Below are 8,665 nucleotides of genomic sequence, written 5' to 3'. Positions count from 1 at the left end.
CCCGAACAAGCCCGTCAGAGAATTACTTTCCATTGTAACAAGTGACAATAAATTTCAGCACATTATGGCCCTGTTTGGTTCGGCTGTGGATTTCTAAAAGCAGTTGTGAAAAATCTGTTGTGGAAAAACAGCTGTGAAAAATCTGATGTGAAAAAGATGTATGTCATTTGGCAAACCAGCTGATACAGCTTTTTCAGATTTTGGCCTGCAGCGGAATCAGATTTTGGAAAGCACGTCCTGGGCTGCTTCTGCTTTTGGTTCAGATTTTGGCAGCAGATTTCTGAAATCGGATTCTGCTGGGTTCGCCCTTTGGTTCAGATTCTACTGCGCGGTAGCGGAATTCGTCGATAAAAGCTAAACCAAACAGGGCCTATATAAATTTTTCCTTACCAAGTTCCACCTACCAAAGGCGCTACACTCTCCGGGAATGGCGCCAGAAAAGAGTCTTGATGACCCACAAGTATAGGGGATCTATCGTAGTCCTTTCAATAAGTAAGAGTGTCGAACCCAACGAGGAGCAGAAGGAAATGATAAGCGGTTTTCAGCAAGGTATTCTCTGCAAGTACTGAAATAAGTGGTAACAGATAGTTTTGTGACGGGATAATTTGTAACGAGCAACAAGTAACAAAAGTAAATAAAGTGCAGCAAGGTGGCCCAATCCTTTTGTAGCAAAGTACAAGCCAGAACAAACTCTTATAATAGGAAAAGCGCTCCCGAGGACACATGGGAATATCGTCAAGCTATTTTTTATCACGTTCATATGATTCGCATTCGATACTTTGATAATTTGATATGTGGGTGGACCGGTGCTTGGGTGTTGTCCTTACTTGAACAAGCATCCCACTTATGATTAACCTCTATTGCAAGCATCCGCAACTACAACAAAAGTATTAAGGTAAACCTAACCATAGCATGAAACATATGGATCCAAATCAGCCCCTTACGAAGCAACACAAAAACTAGGGTTTAAGCTTCTGTCACTCTAGCAACCCATCATCACTTATTACTTCCCAATGCCTTCCTCTAGGCCCAAATAATGGTGAAGTGTTATGTAGTCGACGTTCAAATAACACCACTAGAGGGTAGACAACATACATCTTATCAAAATATCAAACGAATACCAAATTCACATGAATACTAATAGCAAGACTTCTCCCTTGTCCTCAGGAACAAACGTAGTTACTCACAAAGCATATTCATGTTCATAATCAGAGGGGTAATAATATGCATATAGGATCTGAACATATGATCTTCCACCAAATAAACCAACTAGCATCAACTACAAGGAGTAATCAACACTACTAGCAACCTACTAGCACCAATCCCGGACTTTGAGACAAGAATTGGATACAAGAGATGAACTAGGGTTTGGAGATGAGATGGTGCCGGTGAAGATGTTGATGGAGATTGCCCTCTCCCGATGAGAGGAGCGTTGGTGATGACGATGGTGATGATTTCCCCCTCCCGGAGGGAAGTTTCCCCGGCAGAACAGCTCTGCCGGAGCTCTGGATTGGATCCGCCAAGGTTCCGCCTCGTGGCGGCGGAGTCTCGTCCTGAAAAGTTCCTTCTGATTTTTTTCTCATCGAAAGATTTCATATAGGAGAAGATGGACGTCGGAGAGCCACCAGGGGGCCCACGAGGTAGGGGGCGCCCTAGGGGGGGCGCCCCCAACCCTCGTGAGAAGGGTGTGAGCCCCCTGGCCTTCATCTTTGGCAAGGATTTTTCTTTATTTATTTTAAGATGTTCCCTGAAGTTTCAGGACTTTTGGAGTTCGCAGAATAGGTGTCTAATATTTGCTCCTTTTCCAGCCCAGAATTCCAGCTGCCAGCATTCTCCCTCCTTATGTAAACCTCGTAAAATAAGAGAGAATAGCCATAAGTATTGTGACATAAAGTGAAATAACAGTCCATAATGCAATAAATATCGATATAAAAGCATGATGCAAAATGACGTATCAGGTTGTTTGAGAGAGACCATCTTCATCCTACGCCTCCGACGGATTGGTAAACCTTAGGTCATCCACTTGAGGGAAATTTTCTACTGTCCTACAAACCTCTGCACTTGGAGGTCCAACAACGTCTGCAAGAAGAAGGTTGTGTAGTAGACATCAGGCAGCACCTCGGTCTTACAAATATTTGGCAAATCCAACAAGATGAAGCCGATGGGTTATCTCGCATGAGCACCACTAGGAGAACATAGTGAGCGCAGCTCAAGCTAACCGTCGCCATTCTAATGCACATAATTGACAACCACAATAATAGATCTGGCTACCTGCAAAGGCCACAAAAGTTCACTTATTCCTTTGTGCCGGTGGGATTGACGTCAAAAAGAAGTTTGAGATAGAACAACATTACTCTTAGGCAGCGGAATAGGCACAAAAATTCAACACCTTAGACCTAAGACAATATGAAACAAGACCAATGGTTTCCACATGTCCCTTTAACACAACATGAAAACAAGGGGGGAGGTATCAAGCGACTTGACAATGAGATGACGGTTGAGATAGGAGGGAGAGCTTCAGATGAGGGAGGCAAACTATGGTTATTTGATCATATGTCAAAATGCAATCAACTAATTTGACATATCGTTCAGAAAGTTATGTTATGAGAAGTACAATGGATCAAATAGATTTCAAGTCAGACAATTCATTCCAATTCATTGCTCTTCCAATCAACTTTCAGTAAAATATGCTGGGTTGAAGAGAAACAATAGATTTTCGTACAGTTGGAAGATATAATACCGAATATGCTACTAAAATGTGTTTTGAGCTCTCCTACAACACATTGAATGGTACATATAGTACAAGGAAAACAAACATATGTGGGAAATTAAGTTCATTTTTTGTTGTCCTGTGTGACAAATTCGATGGTGAAAGGTAGAAACTTGCACTTACAAATACTTGAGTCTTAAAAGTGTTCAAAAAATCACATGAAAAGATTTGCGAGCAAACAAAAGACACAAAGAATCATGTGCAATATTTTCAGATTTTGTAAACATTTTTTGTTGTTGCGATTTTACTGTTTTATCTCGAGAACATCACATTGCTAAGTCGGCATTTTTTTTTTGAAACTCATCAAAAACACAATTTAGGAAGTGTAGGTATTATGTGTCCTGGAACTATATTCAAATTAGTTGGAATGACTAATATTTATATTACATCATTATGGAATTATAGATGTGTTGCATATATTTTTAAATGGTGTACAGAAAACACAAAAAATCACTTGCGGTTATTTTTTAGTTTTTTCACATTTAAAAGCATTTTTTTATGATTTTACTATTTTATGTTGAGAGCATTTCATTTTGCTAAGTCAACATCTTTTAGAAATTCTTGAAAAAACAACATTTAAAAAATGTAGGATTTTTCCTCTTTTCTTCATATTTAAATTAATTAGAATTATTCATATTTATATTGTCGGAATTATACATGTGTTAGATAGAATTATGCGACAAGTTAGCATGCAATTTATGCTTGCTGAAAATGTACTTATGGCACCCTCAGAACAAGTGTCGTGGTTTGAACTAAAACGACAACACTTTTCTTTTAGGGTTAAAAACGACATTTTTTTTGGAATGTAGAGAGTAGTTTACTTGAGGGTCTACTGAAAAACATTACTCCCTCCGTAAAGAAATATAAGAATGTTTAGATCAGTAAAGTAGTGATCTATCTTATACTCCCTCCGTTTCATAATATAAAAGTGTTTTTTTCTTTACAGATAGAGTACTTGAGGCTTGAGGGAACAGAGCGACTCACGTCCAATATAATGTTTTCTACATCTACCATTCTACTACCTCCGTGAACGAACTTCTGCTGCTATGTAAAAATGGGATTCATTCATCCGGGGGAAAGAGAAAAGGAAAACAGGTAACGTGACAGGGAAAGGAAGACGAGAAGCACCGAAAGCACGTGTTTGGACGGTGGTGGTTGAATTGACAGCTGAAACCACCCGACCGGCCGGGCTACTTCGCCATCAAATCGCGTGGGTCCTCCTACTTGACAGGGGCCCCGTTTAACAGCGACGTCGACGACGGCGATTCGATCACGGCAAGGACACCTTCTTCATACTTTAGCGACCGGCTTGTTTGTTCTTTTAACACAGACGGATACGTGTGTCCGTTTTTAGATAAGAAAGAACATGTGATCCTTTAATTTCAGTCGTACTGTTGCGTGTGTCCAAGCTCTGATTTTATACGCAATAGTAAACTTCAAATGAGATCATGCCAACTTGCCAGCTGAGTCAGGCTTGATCCTGAGACGGCGTCAAGTCGTTTTGGGTTGGAGGTTCCTCGACGAGCTATCCATCTTAGTCATTCCAAGCATCTACACACTATAACCGTACCCTCGTATCCGCCCGGGTGGGCTGCTTCATCACCGTCCGAACAGAAAAAAGTGTAGCCATCCAGATGCCTCATATCCGACTCAAACGTTCGGATGGGCTGCCCATTACTGTCTGAAAAGAAAATCGCACCCAATCAGACGCCTTATACCCGGTGAAACGCCCGAACTGACTGACACTACTTGGCCCATATCCGGGGCGGATGTGGGGCATTCGGACGCGCCCGCCATGTCAGACCGACCGCAAGGGCCGCGCCAATTCTCCCATATTCGCCCTCCCTCCTTGCTCGATCAGCCCTCTCCTTTTCCTTGTTGGCCCTCGTTCGCACAGCCGCCATCAGAATTCCGCCACCATCGTTGCTCCACCATCATCCCCAACCCAAGGCTTCGCCACCAGAGGCCGCAACCCACACCGCTGCCAACCAGGCCGCAACCTGTCAAGGTCGCCGCCACCGGACGCCACCCTAGTACGCCCCACTTCCCCATATATACACCTCACGCTCTACATATTCAATGAAATGTCAGAGCCGGATTTTTATTCTTTCGGTCATTATTTCAATATGTTGGAAGTTGGCTTTACATTTCAGTATGGGAACTCCGACCTTGACGAAATCATATTCAACGATTTCATCGCCTCGTCGGATTCGGACAATGAGGATGCTGAAATGATGATGATGATGATGATGATGAGCATCAAAGAGGAGTTGGAGAAGGTAGATGAGCATGTCCTGAACTTCAAGGGTTCCATAAAGGTTCGTGCAATGACATCAATTTGCTCCAACGATCTCCTTTATTCAAGAGACTTTGTTATGGGGACGCTCCACAGTGCAACTACGCCGTGAACAGACATGACTACAACATAGAGTACTACCTTGCTGATGGTATTTATCCTTAGTGGACGGTGTTGTGAAGATTATATCTGATCTCCAAGGCAACAAACAAAGCCGTTTTGTAACAATGCAACAGGCATCTAGGAAAGATGCGGAGAGGGTATTTGGAGTGCTTCCAGTTCATTTGGGTATTGTTCATGGAGCTGCAACAATGTGGGAAACGAAGACACTTTGACAGCTCATGACATGTTGTGTAATGTTGCACAACATAATTGCCGATGATGAAGGTGAAGGGGCAGCGTGCACATACGATTTTGAGAAGCCCGGAACCCATGCCCGCCTTCCGGAACAAGAGGCAGAGAGCACTGCCAACTTTCTGGAGATGCACCGACAACTGCGAGATCAACATATGCATATGCAACTTCTAAATGATCTTGTGAAGCATACATGAGTTCACACTGAAAATCAGTAAACTTGGCTTTTAATATATCAATTATGCACTATGAACAATATTTGTCTAAACTATGTTTGGAACATGTATTCTTAAGTACGAACAATTTGTATTTATGTGCACTGAACTATTCGATATGGATGTGTTTGCATGTATTTAATATTTTAAAAATAAGGATTATGGTTACGAATGACAAAATTTGAGACCCGCCCACTTACTGTCCACGAGCGCGTCCGTGGACGGGGATGCTCTGAGGAGACATACTATATGGTTGTCCGGAGCCTCACCAGTCCAGGCGTCAATGTCAACATCCTCCTAGTTCCTCCTTCATCTAAGAGAAACTTCAACCGGGTGACCCAAACGGACATCGATTTTGTCCGCTTTTTGTTCGTTTGAGTCGCCTGTCCGCTCGTCCGTGTCCGCATTTTCAAATGGGTCAGCCTGTGCGCCAAACGGAGACATACGCATTTTTTGTCATGTCTGCCTCGGCATTCCATCAAACACGTAGCAGGCAGGCAGGAGGACGAGCCCGCCACAGCGGAGCATGGGCGCCGGAGAAGCATGAGCCCACCACGGCGGAGCACAGGCGCTGGAGGACCGGAGGAGGACAAGCCCGCCTGTCCTCTACTGCTGGTGTGCGAGCACAGGCGTCGGAGGAACGAGCCCACCCATCCTCTGCAGCTGCTGTGCGCGGGGAGCGGGCACAGCCGGGAGCGCGCGCCCGGGAGCGGGCACGGACGGGGAGTCGAGGAGCGCGGCCAGGAGCTCGACAAGGCCGGTGATGACAGGGCAAGCACGGGGAAGGTGAGGCGCGGGGGGAGGCGGCACGGGCGAGGTGAGGCCGAGACGAGCGTGGGCGAGGCGAGCGCGGGGCAGGGCGAGCGGCGGTGCGGGGAGGCGAGGCCAGCGTCGTCTCTGTGCAGTTGCGGCGTCATCCTATGCGGTAGTGGCGGCGTCGGCTTGCAGCTAGCTAGCTAGCACCTGCGGTGGGCAACTCGGCCGGCTGCTAGCTAGCTAGCTAGCACCCGCGGGGGGCAGCTCGGCTGGCGCGCAGTGGGCGGCTAGTTAGAGCAACTTCAATGGGGCGACCCATTTCGTCCGATGGCGTCCGTTTGGGTCGGCGCTGACAGAAAAAGCGGCCCAACACACTGAGCCAAACGGACGCACGTCCGCTTGGTGTCCGCATGGAGACCCATTCCCAACCCAATTTTGAGCCGGATTTGCATCGGTGCGGACACGAGGCGGACGCGCACGCGCCTACTCCTCTCCCCGGGCCCGCCGGTCGGTGGCAGCCACCGCCATTTCCCCCAAAAACCCTCCCGCCCACGCGCTCCCGCCCCACGCCCGCCATGGACAACGCCATCGACCTCGACGCCGCCGCCGGCCTCGCCCCCTTGCCTCGCCCTCAAGTCGCGTGGGGGAAAGCAAGCCGTGGAGGAGGTTGGGGAGGGCGAGCCGGCACGGCCACGGGGGAAGACCAACTCCAAGGAGGACAAGCGCGATGCGGCATCCAACGCTTTTATCGCAAGTGTGGAGGGCATGATGAACAAGGACTCAAGGGAGGAGGAGCGCCGACATTTCAAGGCGAAGCAAATGGACGCTTTTATGGAGATCCAAAGGAGGAGGCTTGAGATGGACGCGGAGAAGCAAGCCAAGATGTTTGAGCTCGAGGCGGAGAAGCAAGCCAAGATGCTAGAGATTGACGCCGCCAACACCAAGACCAAGGCGAAAGAAGTGGCTCTCGCGAGCATGATGGCTGGGGTGGAGATTATGAAGGTGGATCTCAACACCATGTCGCCAAGGAAGAGGTCGTGGTTCGAGAAGATGTAGGCTGTGTTGGAAATATGCCCTAGAGGCAATAATAAAAGCATTATTATTATATTTCCTTGTTCATGATAATTGTCTTTATTCATGCTATAATTGTGTTATCTGGAAATCGTAATACATGTGTGAATAACAGACATCAACATGTCCCTAGTGAGCCTCTAGTTGACTAGCTCGTTGATCAACAGATAGTCATGATTTCCTGACTATGGACACTGGATGTCATTGATAACGAGATCACATCATTAGGAGAATGATGTGATGGACAAGACCCAATCCTAAACATAGCACAAGATCGTATAGTTCGTTTGCTAGAGTTTTCTAATGTCAAGTATCTTTTCCTTAGACCATGAGATCATGTAACTCCCGGATACCGTAGGAGTGCTTTGGGTATGCCAAACGTCACAACGTAACTGGGTGACTATAAAGGTAGACTACGGGTATCTCCGAAAGTGTCTGTTGGGTGACATGGATCAAGACTAGGATTTGTCACTCCGTATGACGGAGAGGTATCACTGGGCCCACTCGGTAATGCATCATCATAATGAGCTCAGAGTGACCAAGTGTCTGGTCACGGGATCATGCATTACGGTACGAGTAAAGTGACTTGCCGGTAACGAGATTGAACGAGGTATTGGGATACCGACGATCGAATCTCGGGCAAGTAACATATCGATAGACAAAGGGAATAGCGTACGGGGTTGATTGAATCCTCGACATCGTGGTTCATCCGATGAGATCATCGTGGAGCATGTGGGAGCCAACATGGGTATCCAGATCCCGCTGTTGGTTATTGACCGGAGAGTCGTCTCGGTCATGTCTGCTTGTCTCCCGAACCCGTAGGGTCTACACACTTAAGGTTCGGTTACGCTAGGGTTGTAGGGATATGTATATGCAGTAAGCCGAATGTTGTTCGGAGTCCCGGATGAGATCCCGGACGTCACGAGGAGTTCCGGAATGGTCCGGAGGTAAAGATTTATATATGGGAAGTCCTGTTTCGGGCATCGGGACAAGTTTCGGGGTTATCGGTATTGTACCGGGACCACCGGAAGGGTCCCGGGGGTCCACCGGGTGGGTCCACCTGTCCCGGGGGGGCCACATGGGCTGTAGGGGGTGCGCCTTGGCCTAATGGGCCAAGGGCACCAGCCCCACATAGGCCCATGCGCCTAGGGTTTGAAGGGGGAAGAGTCCTAGGAGGGGAAGGCACCTCCTAGGTGCCTTGGG

The sequence above is a fragment of the Triticum dicoccoides genome, chromosome 7A (genome assembly GCF_002162155.2).
Source record: "Triticum dicoccoides isolate Atlit2015 ecotype Zavitan chromosome 7A, WEW_v2.0, whole genome shotgun sequence".
Classification (NCBI taxonomy): domain Eukaryota; kingdom Viridiplantae; phylum Streptophyta; class Magnoliopsida; order Poales; family Poaceae; genus Triticum; species Triticum dicoccoides.
The sequence above is the reverse complement of the archived record's forward strand: the minus strand, read 5'-3'. Positions refer to the sequence as shown.